The sequence below is a fragment of the Lissotriton vulgaris genome, chromosome 5 (genome assembly GCF_964263255.1).
Source record: "Lissotriton vulgaris chromosome 5, aLisVul1.2, whole genome shotgun sequence".
Taxonomy (NCBI): Eukaryota; Metazoa; Chordata; class Amphibia; order Caudata; family Salamandridae; genus Lissotriton; species Lissotriton vulgaris.
In genome coordinates, this window is record NC_141693.1 from 1,788,634,619 (window position 1) to 1,788,649,779 (window position 15,161).

Below are 15,161 nucleotides of genomic sequence, written 5' to 3' on the forward strand. Positions count from 1 at the left end.
ACCAGAATCTGCAGAAAAAGACTTTCTGAATGGTCACTCTCCAGGAGATATTTCTGCGTCTCAATCAAAGTCCTCCCATTTGGTCTCCGCTTAGCCCCATGAGTGTTCACCAAGTGCCTAGCTCCAGTTGCTGCTCATCTTAGTCTTCAAGGTATTCAACTGTTCCCTTATCTCGATGACTGGCTAGTAAAAGCACTGTCTTATCAGCAGGCCTCAAAGGCAACTTCGATATGTTTACAGATGTTTCACTCCCTGGGGCTGATGCTCAATTATCAAAAGCCTGCTCTACAACCGTCCCAAAAGATTACCTTTCTCGGAGCAATTATGGATACCGTCCAAGACAGGGCATTCTAGTCTGCAGAAAGACAAATAAATCTCATTTCATTAGAGGCCAGCGTAGCCAGAAGAGAGTTCATTTCTGTACGCCTAATAAAATACCTGCTCTGCATGATTTCTTCAATTTTGACCTCACACACTTCTCAAAATGAGACCCTTACAAGAGCAGCTAGACGAGCAATGGCTCCAAGTAACCGGGTAGTACGACGTCTAGATCAGATAACTCCAGCCATGAAAGAAGCGCTTCTTTGGCGGCAATCCTCCAAGAATCTTTCGTCCGCCGAACTTTCCATTCCCCGTTACCGGATTTCATCCTTACCATGGACGCCTCTCTAGGCTGCTCGGGGGGCCATCTTCAGGATCTTCAAATAAGAGGCAAATGGTCCAAATTGCTTGCAAAAATGCACATCATCTTCTGGATTTGCTTGTATTTTCCTAGCCTTACAGGCTTTCCTCCAGAATACAAGGCTCTTCAGTTCTCATACGAACGGACAATACTACATGCAAGTATTACCTCAACAAACAAGGAGGTACACATTTCCATATTCTATCTCTAGAAGCGCAGGGAATCTGGATATGGATTTGTTCACACCACACCTCCATCAGAGTGAAACATCTCCCAGGGGTAAGCAACTGTCTAGCAGATACTCTAAACAGAACTTCCAATTTCTGCCATGAGTGAGAACTAAACCAGGCAATTCTCTACTTAATTTTCCAGAAGTGGGGCAAACCGAACTTGGATCTGTTTGCTTCCAGAATAAACCTGAAATGCCAGCTCTACGCCAGCTGAGAACTAGAAAGAGAATCATGTGGAAATTCGTTTCTAATAAAATGGTCGGGATCATCGTGTACGTTTTTGCCCCATACCCTCTAATAACAAGGCTACTGATGAAAATGAAAAGAGAGTCATGTTATCTGATTCTCATTGCTCTGAGTTGGCCTCGCCAACATTGGTTCACAGAGCTTCTCATACTCTCAGAGTGCAGACCTTATCGCCTTCCAATAAAGTCGACGTTGCTGACAATGAGAAAATGTCCGGTTTTCCATCCACGTCCTGCATCGATCCAGCTGCATGCATGGCTAATGAATTTAAGGACCTAAATCTGCCTCAGTATTGTAAGGACATTCTATCTAAAGCAAGAGCAGTGTCTACTATTAAGGCCTACAGTTTAAAATGGAAACGCTTCTGTTCATGGTGACTTCAGGATAATATGCATCCATTTTGATTCTCCTCCAGAGAAAAGTTGGCCTGATCTTCTTTCCTTGGCTAAATCAGGACTCCTCTGTACCTCTATTAGGTACATCTTGCTTCCATTTCCAGTTCCAGACGGTCCTCCAAAGGTCCTTCACTTTGTTAGGGTCGACTGATGAAACAATTCATGAAATGGTTGTTTAGAGTTTTCACTCCTATTCGTGTTCCTCCTCCTGAATGGAGCCTTAATATAGTTCTTGCAAAATTTATGAAGTCAACTTTTTAGCCTATACACAAGTCTGAGTTCAGGTTTATTTCCTGGAAAGCTGCATTGCTGTTTGCTCTTATATCCGCCAGGAGGGTCAGCGAAATACAAGTGTTAACGATTAAAGAACCTTATCTTCGTTTCAATAATGACCATGTCCTGCTTGGAACAAACCCAGCATTTATTCTAAAGGTACCTTCTTCTTTCCACCTAAATGAACCGGTTATTCTGAGAAAGTTTTTCCAAACCCAATTTCTCTTGCTGAAAAGCCGACAGAATTTGTCATGTAGCAACATAGAGTAGTACGCATACATTTACGCAGCATTACTGCTTGGATTTTGCTACAGATGCAGAAGCAGCAGTAGGACAAACAGTCTTGCGTAACCTTTTTCAGTAAGGTATGTCTCTGTTTTGGAGGTGTTTGATTTAAATTCAATTGCATTCTGTTAACATGTTATTGTTATGTTTTACATGCATATCTATATATGCTGTAAATCTTAGGAATATGACGGAAATTACTACAAGAAAACAATTGTGCTTGAATGGACTACAAGTCCCGACATGCAACACAGTGACTAATGACATCGCCCACTGAGGGTTAAAAGCATGCAAACAATTAAAGCATCAAGAGTCCTTCCGTGCAGATTACGAGTTGCCTATGATTAGGAGGCTGAAGCCTCGAAATGCGTCAGGAAAAGAAAAAAGTAAATGGATCCAAATACCGGACTGAAGCTGCTGGTGTCCTTTTAATAAATCGTAAGATTTCATCAACTGGGAGTGTGTCCTTAATGCTTTTGGGCCATTGTTTCACATATCTATCTATCTATCTATCTATCTATCTATCTATCTATCTATCTATCTATCTATCTATCTATCTATCTATCTATCTATCTATCTATCTATCTATCTATCTCTCTATATATTCAGGTCCACAATGCGTAGCAACGCTACGCTCCTGCACTCTCCTCGAGAAACCAGGGATCACAATTCAATACGAAGTGCGCTTTTCCAAATCCATTTATTCATTCAAATGCAGCATCGTGATGAAACACGGAAAAAACCCAACGCGTTTCGGCGAGGAAACTCGCCTTGGTCACGGGTGATTCCAAAAACAATGAGCAAACAATAAATAAAGTTTCACGTGATTAAGTGACAAAATAAACAACAGACTCCTAGCTTAAATGTCGCGGCCATCTTGGAGGGGAGTGCGCTTACATAGAACAAATGGCCCAAAATGTATGTACATTTGATAAATGCATTTCAACATACTTTTATGTACTTTTTTTATATATTAACCTAATATGTCAAATTCATTGGGTTTCATCATTTAAAGAAACTATATCCACAACAAACGCTAATCATGCGTTTCACATCCAAATAGCATCCTGGCTATGTGACATAATAGGAACAAATTTCAACATGATACCATATATATATATAATCTGTGTGTGTGTGTTTTCTATATAGGTTTTCACCATCCTCAGAATTTGAATAAGTTATCTTTGGTAACTGCTTGCTATTCTTACCGAAGCATGTGAATCTATGAAAGATCCAATACTGAATAAGAAAACGATTTGCAAACCTGTAACTTCAGTTATCCAGTATTGATATCTTTCAAAGATTCACATGCCACTCACCATCCTCCCCAGAGAGGATTCCCTTACTTATTATCTATACTCTTGTCACCTGTGCTAAAAAATCTGAGGGACTTGCCTTTCTTTGGATTGTTTTAGAGGGTGCCGATGTCTTATTGGTTGTGTTTTAACTTTGGTTCTTTTTACAAAAAGATATGGATGGGCTAATGCAGTGACTGCTCCATGCATTATTGACTATGATCAGATTAATTACAGCTGTTATACAATTTACTGTGATTCTCCCACCTCGACGGCAGGGATGATTCAAGCATGGGAATCTATGAAAGACACCAATACTGGATAACTGAAGTTACAGGTAAGTAACTTGTTTTCTGGTGCAACTTTCGCCACGTTTCATGCTGTCTCCAATGGATTCAAATTCATCATGGCACCCTTATTGAAGCCTCTGTGTTACCTCCATTTGGCCCACTTCCCCTGTGTTGTTTATTTCCTAAGGAGTATGACAGAAAGTTCCACATTTGCAGTTAGAAATTGGAGAGATCATTTTTAGGTCAAAGCCTGGTTGTGCATAGAGCCCTTGTGGGCATTCTGATAGTTTCCCTGGGAATGCATTCCTCATATTGGTTTACATTGATTTTGTTGTCTGGCAACTCACTTTTTCTGGCTTTCTATTTGCTGACTTTATTTGGTATAGGCTGTCTAGCATCGCTTTGCCCCACCTGGGAGCATAGCTTGTCCAATATCGCTCCTTTTGTTCTTCCTTTAGTCATCACTTTCTGTTAACAGGCCTTGACATTCTGTTCTTATCTTTTTACATTTGCTGCATGTACAGAGGCAGAGGTCACATGTCAGGCTCTGTCTTCTGACGGAGCTTGGTGTTTACTTTCTCTGATTGTAAAGTGAGAGGATTTATGTGACAATCGGGGCGTAGCTTGGTCAGTAAGTTTAGGGGTGTGTGAACTTTTAGTTTTCCGACAACCATGCTAACATATGGTAAAATACGATCTCACACGACTGAACACTCCTGAACCCAACTATTTACTAGAGAATGGATTTATTAGGGGGTGTAGCACCCCAAACCCCCATTGAAGCTATGCCCCTTGTGACAGTCTTTCTGGTACAGGGCCAGAAAAGGTTTTTTAGGACTCTAGGAGGGCCTTTAGCCATCGGTCTTCACTTTTCAAACACTCGCACTCGTGCTTGTGGAGGCACCCACCTTGCGGGAACTAGCAGCAGAGCAGCCACGTTAATTACAAATATATAGCCACTGCTCGCTCCTGCAAGGTGGAAGCCGCCACAAGCAGAAATGCGAGTGCTTGAAAAGTGAAGACCGCTTGTTTAGGTCGTGAAGCACTTCCAAATTTCAGTGCCTCTCTTCCATCACTGCTTTTTAAGGTTTATTAAACCAGCGCAACAGCTGCACTTGCTAAGCCGATTAGTGAACAATGGCAGCCGTAAGATTTTCTTTTCTTCAGCGCTTGTTTGTTTCTAATATTCGGCCTCTTTCTGCTCTCCCATGTTCCCCCTTTGAGATCCTCCTCTCCTTCCGCATTCTGCCAGCACCCTCCCACCCAATAGTCGTCCACCACCACCACCGCCACGTCCACCACCACCACCACGTCCACCACCACCACACACGTCCACCACCACCACACACGTCCACCACAAACGTCAACCACCACGACCACTACAAACGTCCACCGTCACCACGTCCACCTTCACCACGTCCACCATCACCACCACCATGCCCACCACCAACACATCCACTACGTCCACCACCACCACATTCACCACCAACATCTCATCCACCACTACCATGTCCCCACCACGTCCACCACATCCACCACGTCCGCCACCACCACATCCACCACCACATCCACCACATCCACCACCACCTCCACCACCACCTCCACCACATCCACCACCATGTTCACTTCCACCACGTCCACATCCTCCACGTCCCCCTCCACATCCACACGGCCACCACCACATCCACCACGTCCACCACCACCACCACGTCCACTACCACCATGCCCACAACCACGACGTCCACCACTACCACGTCCACCACCACCACGTCCACCACTACCACGTCCACCACCACCACGTCCACCACCACCATGTCCACCACCACCACGTCCACCACGTCCACCACCACCACGTCCACCACCACCACGTCCACCACGTCCACCACCACCACGTCCACCACTACCACGTCCACCACTACCACGTCCACCACTACAACGTCCACCACTACCACACCCACCACAACTTCCACCACCACCACATCCACCACAACTTCCACCACCACCACAATGTCCACCACCACCACAATGTCCACCACCACCACAATGTCCACCACCACCACAATGTCCACCATCACCACATGTCCACCACCACCACCACCACCACATTCACCACCACCACATTCACCACCACCACGTTCACCACCACGTTCACCACCACCACGTCTCCACCATCGCGTTCACTACCACATCCACCACGGCAAAACGCCACCACCACGTCCACCTGGTCCACAACCACCACGTCAGCCACCACCATTACGTCAGCCACCACCACCACGTCAGCCACCACCACCACGTCAGCCACCGCCACCACGTCAGCCACCGCCACCACGTCAGCCACCGCCACCACGTCAGCCACCGCCACCACGTCAGCCACCGCCACCACGTCAGCCACCGCCACCACCACCACGTCAATCACCACCACGTCAACCACCACCACCACGTCCACCACACCACAACCAGGTCCACCACATCACGTCCGCCACCACCACGTCCACTACGTCCACCACCACCACATCCACCACCACAACGTCCACCACCACCACCACATCCACAACCAACATTTCATCCACCACCACGTCCACCACCACACCCACCACGTCCACCACGTCCACCACGACCACCACATCCACCACGACCACCACATCCACCACGTCCGCCACCACATCCACCACCACCACCACCACCACATCCACCACATCCACCACCACCACATCCACCATGTCCACTACCACCATGTCCACATCCTCCACGTCCCCCTCCACATCCACCACCATGTCCACCACCACATTCACCACCACATTCGCCACCACGTCCACCACCAACACGTCCACTACCACCATGTCCACAACTACCACGTCCACCACTACCACGTCTACTGCATCCACCACCACCACGTCCACCACCACCACGTCCACCACCACCACGTCCACCACCACCACGTCCACCACCACCACGTCCACCACCACCACCTCCACCTCCACCACGTCCACCTCCACCATGTCCACCTCCACCATGTCCACCGCCACCATGTCCACCTCCACCATGTCCACCACTACCACGTCCACCACTACCACGTCCACCACTACAACGTCCACCACTACCACATCCTCCACTACCACGTCCACCACCACCACAACTTCCACCACAACTTCCACCACAATGTCCACCACCACAATCTCCACCACCACCACAATGTCCACCACCACCACAATGTCCACCATCACCACGTCCACCACCACCACATCCACCACCACCACCACATCCACCACCACCACTACCACGTCCACCACCACCACCACCCGTCCAGGGTAAAGTGTCACTGGAGGGCAGGGTTTATAGGAGTGTCAACACCGGCTGTACATTTAAGGATGAATTGGTTGCGGGGATAGGGGCTAGAAGTATTACACCAGACCCAAGATACTTTTTGAAGAGGCGAAATATCACAGGGGCACCTGCAAAAGCACTCTCATCATCTCTACCTCACAGTGGCATACCTGCACGAGCCACTCAAAACAAGCATTGGCATAGCCAATATGAATCACCTTTGAGACCTTATAAGTGTTTAGCCATGCAACACTTGATGTTGTTGCACTAAGGATATTGTGCTGGATAACTAAACACCTATAAGGAAGGTCCAGCACACAACAACATGTAAATGTCTGTAAAGGAACTGTGCAAATATTTCAGAATATATCTGATTAGGAAAGCACAAATTAAGCACATTTTATTGTAATTCATAAGTATGTCAGAAACACGCTTTTTTATATAATCAGAACAAATCAGTATACTAGGTGATGCTTTTTCCACACATTATTATTAGTGCGCTGATTAGTTTTATCAGTTAAACTGTATGTGCATTTGTAATGGTAATTTCAGTTGAAAATGTGTTGTCTATAATGCCAGCGCGCTACCACACTGTCCAGATCATAAAGTGTAGGGAATCTAGAGATGTAGTTTTCTCTATTGTGGGGATAATACATTGCAAAATATGAAATGACTAATTGGATTTTGCTCTAAGGCAAAAAGAGTTTGTGTGTTGGAATTTATTGTGCCCTCTTTAAATCATCGCCTAAATGTTGCTTCAGAGGAGGAAGAGATCGTAGTTCATTTTTGTAGCCTACAGTGCGTGTCGTCAATTTCCAGAAAGGAAACCGATTCCTGTAGTTTGCTATGTATTCTGCAGGGTGTTTTATTTCAAGCCGTAACATTTGGTCACAGGATCCTTTTGGTGGGAGTCTGAAGGGGTGTTGAAAGATTCATGTGTGCCCTGGCTTGGAAGACACGTTTTTAGGCAGCACAGTCTGTTTAAAAAAAGAATAATCCTCCTTGCATGTCCTCTGTGAATCCGTTCATCGTGCTGGCATGCGTTACACTGCACTAGGTCGGCTCTGTTGTGGACACAGCACCATATTTGACCTGGATAGAAGCGAATTCATATGCTGTGTGGTCATGGTAGTTGTGATCAGACCTCTCCCCTTGTTTGATCAGCAAAGTGAGAGCTAATGTGCGAGGAAGAGGAGGCTATTTCTGAGCAATGCTAGCTTCACAGAAGCTTTATCGCTTGTAAGTGCATCTGCACAGTAAAGAAGTGGACTTGGTCTGAATTTCTCATTTTACCTGGGTGATAATAAATGGTGATGCCGGACACCTTCATTTGTCTCAGCCTGTTAGCAATGGATGGAGCACATAGCAGCGTCTCTTGCCTTGAGGAATGTCCGTAAATCCGAGCGCAATGAGACTGGGTGCGTAGGATGCTGTTTTAATAAAACAATCATGGCCAGCATGTACTTGTGAAGGGTAAAAGGCGAAAGGCAGTCGCTAACTGGTTCTAATCAACAGACCACGATTCTCAGAGTCTTTTGCGCATCCGAGTCTTACATACATAGACTTGCGCAAGCTTGTTTTACAGATCCAGGTTTGGCAATGACAACAAATGTATTTATGCTTGTAAAGGGATTTCGATGGGAGAGTACCACCCCCAGCCCATTTGTGTTGATTTCCATTTTTTCTCATTTTCTGTGAATCTGGCCCTAGCACACCGCACCTTTTAGTCAAGTATTTTACATTGATACCCCTGATGTTGGTTTATTTATTAGATGCATTTGTTGGGGATCAGTAAATCTTCATATTTTTCTCAAAATGTTATCAAATTCCACAAAATTTCAATTTGTAATGAAATATGATTTGCCTGTATGTTTTTTTTTCAACCATATTTTTATTTACATTTTACATTTACAGTGACATTTTTCATCGAATCACGCTTCTTCGGAATACAGTTACTCATATTGCTATCATAATGCTTTGTTATTCCTGCGGTAAATAGTCATGTTGTGCCACTATGGAAATCTTTCTAGGGAGAATTACTAAATTTAACTGGGGGGAAGAAAAACTGGGGGGGTGTTCATGGGAGTCTGGGTACACATGTCGGATGAAGGCTTACGGAGGCTTGTGGCTCGGTAAATGGCGGTTCCACAAGTTACCAGGGGCGAAATGAGGGAACCTGCCTATAATTTGCCGGTATGTTATGTTACTTTTTGAAGTCCAAACGCATTTCTCACGCTTTGGTCACCTGCAGGAGATTGCTTCAAGCAGAAAATGTTGCACACAGATATTTTCTGTGTAAACCTGTCCTTTAGTATCGCGCAAGGCTTTTCACATAAGATATGCACTCTGGTAAAGCAACCAAAATAACAATTATGGAAAATCATGTTATGTGAAATTTCACATAAGACCAAATTGTGTAATTTTGTTGGCGTAATCAATAGTCGCGGAGGCCAAGTGTTTATGTAGTGAGGATCTTTCTATAAAGGCAGCAGAGCACAACATTTGCACTCATAAAAACTGAATACCACTTGTAACAATCATACATTTGATGACACGCTAATGCAGCATTTTAAAACAAAGAGTTTTCTTTGCTAACAGGAAGAGCCTAATTTCAAGCAGTTGGGACTCCATACCACCCATTACCCTTCTGAAGTAGAGCATTCTCCAGTCAAGGGAGACCTGATTGGATGATTCCTCGTGCCTTTGATGAATTGGCTCCCGTCGTATGCCAGACTGAGACTGGAAACTCTTGGTGAGCTTATTCCCTGCCAAGAGGATACATTTGGCCTGCTCCAGCCCATTCTCAGTGCTACCGGGTGTGGCTGGAGATTACACAGATCACATGACAATGTAGTAATAGTTCCCTGCCGCTTAGTGTACAGTATTCACTTTGTGGTACTGAAAGAAGCCTTCTATAACATCATAGAAATCGAAGACTCCCTGCCCAAATGACCGTTTGGCTTCTGCAGGCGTAAGACCAATTTTGCGGTTATGAGGGTGTTCAGTCTTGACTACAGATGACATACACAAATTACATATGATTGACGGATATGCTTCAACATCACATAGTATGTTCTTTAGGTCATAATTACTGATTACATTAATTGCGGATTACAATCTCATTATTGTTTAATTTCTTTGACAAAATAATTACCCGTTTTCTCTCTCATATAACTGCCTCCTCTTTATTGTAGTGTTAATCATGCAATCGCTGCTGCTTTTGTGTTCTTTGGAGTGGAACATTTGATCCACTTTTTTCATTTGTCCTCTGTTTTACAATTCCCCAGCAGGTCTTTTGTCATTTTGGGTACACTGGAGGGGGCATATCTTTAATCCAGCCTGACCACCGGATTTCCACCTATCCTGTAACCACTCCTACCTTCATTCCTCTGTCCAAATAATGCCCGTCCTTCGATAATGAACACCTACTGCAACAACACTGTCACTCCTATTTGCAAATTTACTGCATTGTGCCTGATGCCACACTCTTGACTGGAAAGTCCCAATGCTTTCCAAAAAACATAGATGTTATTAAAGGACCATGTCTAAAGGTCCCTGGTCATACGTGCTAAACTGACCTGGCAGCCATCTTTGAACATCTTTGCATGTAATGATATTAATGCAACCTGTTTTTTTCATCTGTGGTTTATGCGTCCGTAATTTATGACCCAAAACATGAACTTGTTTGTTGGAGCTACTTGTGCATTTTTTTGTTATTTCAGGTTTTCTCCGTTTGTTTGTGGTTCACATTTTCAGTCCACGTTTGTGTGTGCCAGGTCCAGCTGACAGCTTGTTTTATTATTGTACTGCCTTTAAAATGCAATTAATAATTGCTAAGCCTTGAATAATTCTGAGCAGGGTTAGCGCTTAGTTCCAGGCATGCTGAAGGGCCTTGAATTGTTTTGAGCAGGATCAGCGCTCAGTTCAAGGCATGGTAAAGTTGGCATTGTTTGTTGGTGTTTTTATGCACTTTTTATTTCATATTTTTCCCACTTGCTTGTGCAATCTGTTTTCAATCCATATTCTCTTCTTTAGAACAGACCAAGCACATTCTCTGTTGTCCCACTAGTGACCATTTATTCCTCTGGTTCTTCTCCCAGATCCACTGATTCTTATAAGGCCGTAAGAAAGAGTGCTCAGCAAAGGGTGAGTCATTTAAAGGGCCTTTCTATGGTATCTTCCATATTTGGCCTGGTTTTGGCATCAAGCCAGAAACCTTGCTCATTTATCTCTACTTTCCTCCCTTCACCCTTGCATGTCCCTCATCACCTTAAATCCATCTACCAATTCTTTACATATGATTACTGTTTTCTCTTTCATATCCTCTACTGATAGGCCATTGGAAATGACACTACTGTGATTTCTGTAATATTCCCTGTTTTATGCCGTTAACATTCCTGGCTTGGCCACCTAGATCAATTATTGTGGTATGTATGGTTTGATTATTAGGTTATGTTGTATGGCGTTTTAGGATCCAAGTGAATTTTCCCGATTCATGCCCTTATATAGGTACAATTCACACTGCCCTAATAGGCATAGAAATCATTCCCTTATTTAGACATAGCCCATGCAGACCAAATACAGGCATGGCTACTTCCACCCGTACAAAAACGTCACAACGATTTCTTGGAAAATCGTCTTAAGCAGTCGGGGACCTTCCCTTGCTTGAATATTGCTTTGTCCAAGAACTTGTGTACTTTACATAGAACTACTATTCCCTTGGGGTTCTTTCTGATGTTATTATGCCCGACTTTACGTCAAGGTATAACTATGCCTTGACTTGCTCTAGCAAGACACAGATTGTTCGGAGCAGTTCGACTATCTACTTGCCCGACTCAGCTCGCTACAGAAAGTGCCAAAGGAAGTCGACCCTCCAGCTGACGCACTGATCGAGAGGCTGCATTTCCTCACCGAGAATCCAGCTCCAGTGTTTCCAAGCTCCCCTTGCGGGGTGTTGGGAAATCGAGTCCCGAGACTGAGATACCAGACCTCCTTCATTCTAAACTAAGGTATGGAGCTGATTAGAACGTAGAGATACCTTGGATAGATTCTTGGCAAAGATAAACTAAGCCTATGCTACTCCACACTTACTTCTTCCCGCGCATTAGACTTAGGTTAGGTACATTGGGGTAGGCGTATTTTAGAAGTACCAGTTGAGTACTTTTAGCCCTTGTTATTTATGTATGTGTTTATATATGGTTTAGAAACCATACAATGCTCTTACTGTATTATTTTATAATATTGTTCTCGCTGTACGCATTATACTTTGCAGTCTGCATTACGATGGTAGCAGTTCACTTTACATGCATGAGAAAGAAGACGGTTCATTAAAACCTTTTATTGAAAACGCCCGTCTCTCTATTTCTCTGCACCTCTGTAGAAACAAAGCATGCATGAGTGACTGGGTGAAATACTTATCTATTGTTTCCACAACTCTAGAGATACTTTTCTTATTCTTGGGAAACAAAGTTGTCATGTTTATGCGTTTGTCAGAAACTCATCCCTTCTTGTGAATTCGAGAACGTTTCTAGTGTCCTCTGATATAGCTGGCATTCACTATTAAGTTTAATATATTCGATAGAGACCTAGTCGACCTCAGTCCTACGTCTGATCTGTAGAATATATTATTCCAATGCGCAGAGCCTATTGGAAATATAGGAACTACACTACAGTTAAGCCAGCTCTGTTTCCGGGTCGGTCCCGAACACCCACTACTGCAGTGATTGTGCTTTGGTCCTTGAGTTATTCAATCTCTGCATCTCAGGTGGGACAGTACAATCACTACTACAGTATATGGTCTGATTCTTGAGTTGCTACTCCCAAGACAGAGTACCGATATATTTTTGAAAGCTGTGCCTATGGGTATACATGGGATTGTGCCATATTTCCTCTGGGTGGATCCCATTGGCCCACTATGGTGGCGTCTATAGTCTTCTTTTTGGTTATGACACCCTCTACTATGGAGTCTCTGATAACCTCATATACCCGCAATGGCTGTGTGCATGGTTTGAATCTTGGGTTGAGACTTCCCACCTGGCTGGCTCCATAGATCCTCTACTGTTGTTTGCTGATTCATCCCAGGGTTGTGCCATTTTCACTCCCTCCTGGACCCCTTCAATCTGTGTCGTCTTTGGTGTGCACTACTCTTAATCCTAGATGCAGCCGTCTCTTTCCTCATATCAACGCAGTCAGTTTATGAGGTAATGTGCTAAGAATGTGTAAATGTGATTGTATCCTTCGCACATCTTTTAGCTATGTGCCAAGCTTCAGCACAGTTGCAAGGTCACCATGGCAAGTTTAGAGTACAGCTCCTAATCTCAGGCACAGTACCAACATTCTTCCCATGTAGATCGCTCTAAAAATACAATCCTGCTAACCATGCTTAACAAGGGTAATAGCAACTTTATCATCTGGGAAGTATTTTACGCCTCATGAGGGTTGCAGAAAGTTCTATAAAAAATTACTAGCCATGCAGCAAACGCAACTCCTTGTGTTTACTTCCACTTCAGAACAAATAGACACCCTACATATTTAAGGAAGAGCAGTTGGACATACTGTCCTTTAGCTGAGATAACGGCTGTGGTTGTGCAGTCTAGATACAGGGTTGTCGTGCAGTGGCCTGGACCTACACAAATATGCCTAAATTAAGCCTGGAAATTCTCATCCTATGTTGACAAGGCAAATTGAAGAAGGTGAATTTGATCACACTATAAGAGTCCAAACAATTAATCCCTTTGAATTAACTTAGAAAGAGAAATATCATTAATTGCAGGTAGTATATTAAATTAGATAACCGTGTGACTGAATACTTTATTTTTTATAGAAAAGAGTTGGCTAGGAAATAGTTCTTGCCATTTGATCTAATGTTTGTGGTTGATTTGAACTAGATAACAAAAATGGAAAACATGAACACAAAGTATCTATGGATACATTGTAGACCTAAGTTACATACCTGAGAAAAGATGACTGTATTATATTGGCAAACAGATTTCCTATTAATACCTCTAAGCCTTTGTGAAATGTGATTGTTGGATGTATTATATCCATTAGGCATTTCATGATGAGTTTTATTTACTGTCAACAGCATTAGTCACTATAATGTCTGAATGAGATAACCAGATATTGCCATTAAATGAGGGAGTCTCATGCTCTGTTCCTACTCTTTGTCTGTCCTGATCGTCACCCTTCCTTTACTTTGTCTCCTACTACCATCCTTCAGTCCTTTTTCTTTTTCCATCATTTCTTCCCTATACGAGATGTAGGTCTCTTCCTCGCTGTTCTAAAAGGCTATAATATAAGGGATAAATTAACCCCTGGTGTAGATTTGAATGATATTGCAATTCACAGAGGAGTTCCATAACCAAATCGATGAACAATTCCAAAGACCGAGTTCCTTTATGAGGTTCTGGAACTCCGAAGTGACTTGCAGTATCTTTATCATGTACACTAGGAGGTAATTTATCCCATATAGTACATTGTCACATTTCATATAAAAGAGTGTGTGTTTGCAAACATGAAGAAATTAATTAACACTTCTAATGTAAAATGAAACACATCAAAAACCTGTTGGATATTTGTTGTAACCAGATATTGGAAACTGTTCAATACAAGTCACTTTAAAAAAAAAAAAAAAAAAAAAAGCTGCAGTAGCTCGGAATGTGTAGAAACACATAAAGATTCCAGGTTTTTACTATCTAAGGAGTGCATAAAATAAACATATTCTCTGCTTGTCATTGTCATTTATTAAAATAGAGCAGAAGAAAGAAAAGCAACTATCGTTAATGTTGTTGCTTTAAACAGCTGCTTTAATTATGCTCCTTGACCAGACCTGCCTTTCACCTCAGCTGCTGCCTCTTACAGCAGGCAATGTGATATATGAACTCAATTCTAATATTAAATAGTTTTATTTATAATCAGTGACTCTCCCGTCACTGGTTATAAAGAAATTAGTAATTGCCATGTATACCGGGTTCGCATAATCACATCTGTATTAAATACATTAGAGACTGCTGAATAAACATGGATTCCAAAATCCCATGAATTACATGAACATTAGATACTGGTCGGTAACAATTTTTAAATTCTAAAGAAATGTACATTTGTAATCTGATTCTTCTTTTAATAGGAAACCGAGATTCGAA

General features: G+C 43.2%; 1 protein-coding gene across 5 annotated transcripts in view; it reads left to right on the forward strand.

Moving 5' to 3' along the window:
• LOC147717179 (signal transducer and activator of transcription 5B) overlaps positions 1–15,161 on the forward strand; it is a 1,664,723-nt gene that overhangs the window by 440,590 nt on the left and 1,208,972 nt on the right. Inside the window, exon 3 of one of the 5 annotated variants that reach the window (XM_086924127.1) lies at positions 11,121–11,166. The exons of the other annotated variants lie outside the window; for them this stretch is intronic. The gene's annotated coding sequence lies outside the window, so the exon portion shown is untranslated. The remainder of the gene's footprint in view (positions 1–11,120; positions 11,167–15,161) is intronic. 5 annotated transcript variants of the gene reach the window in all.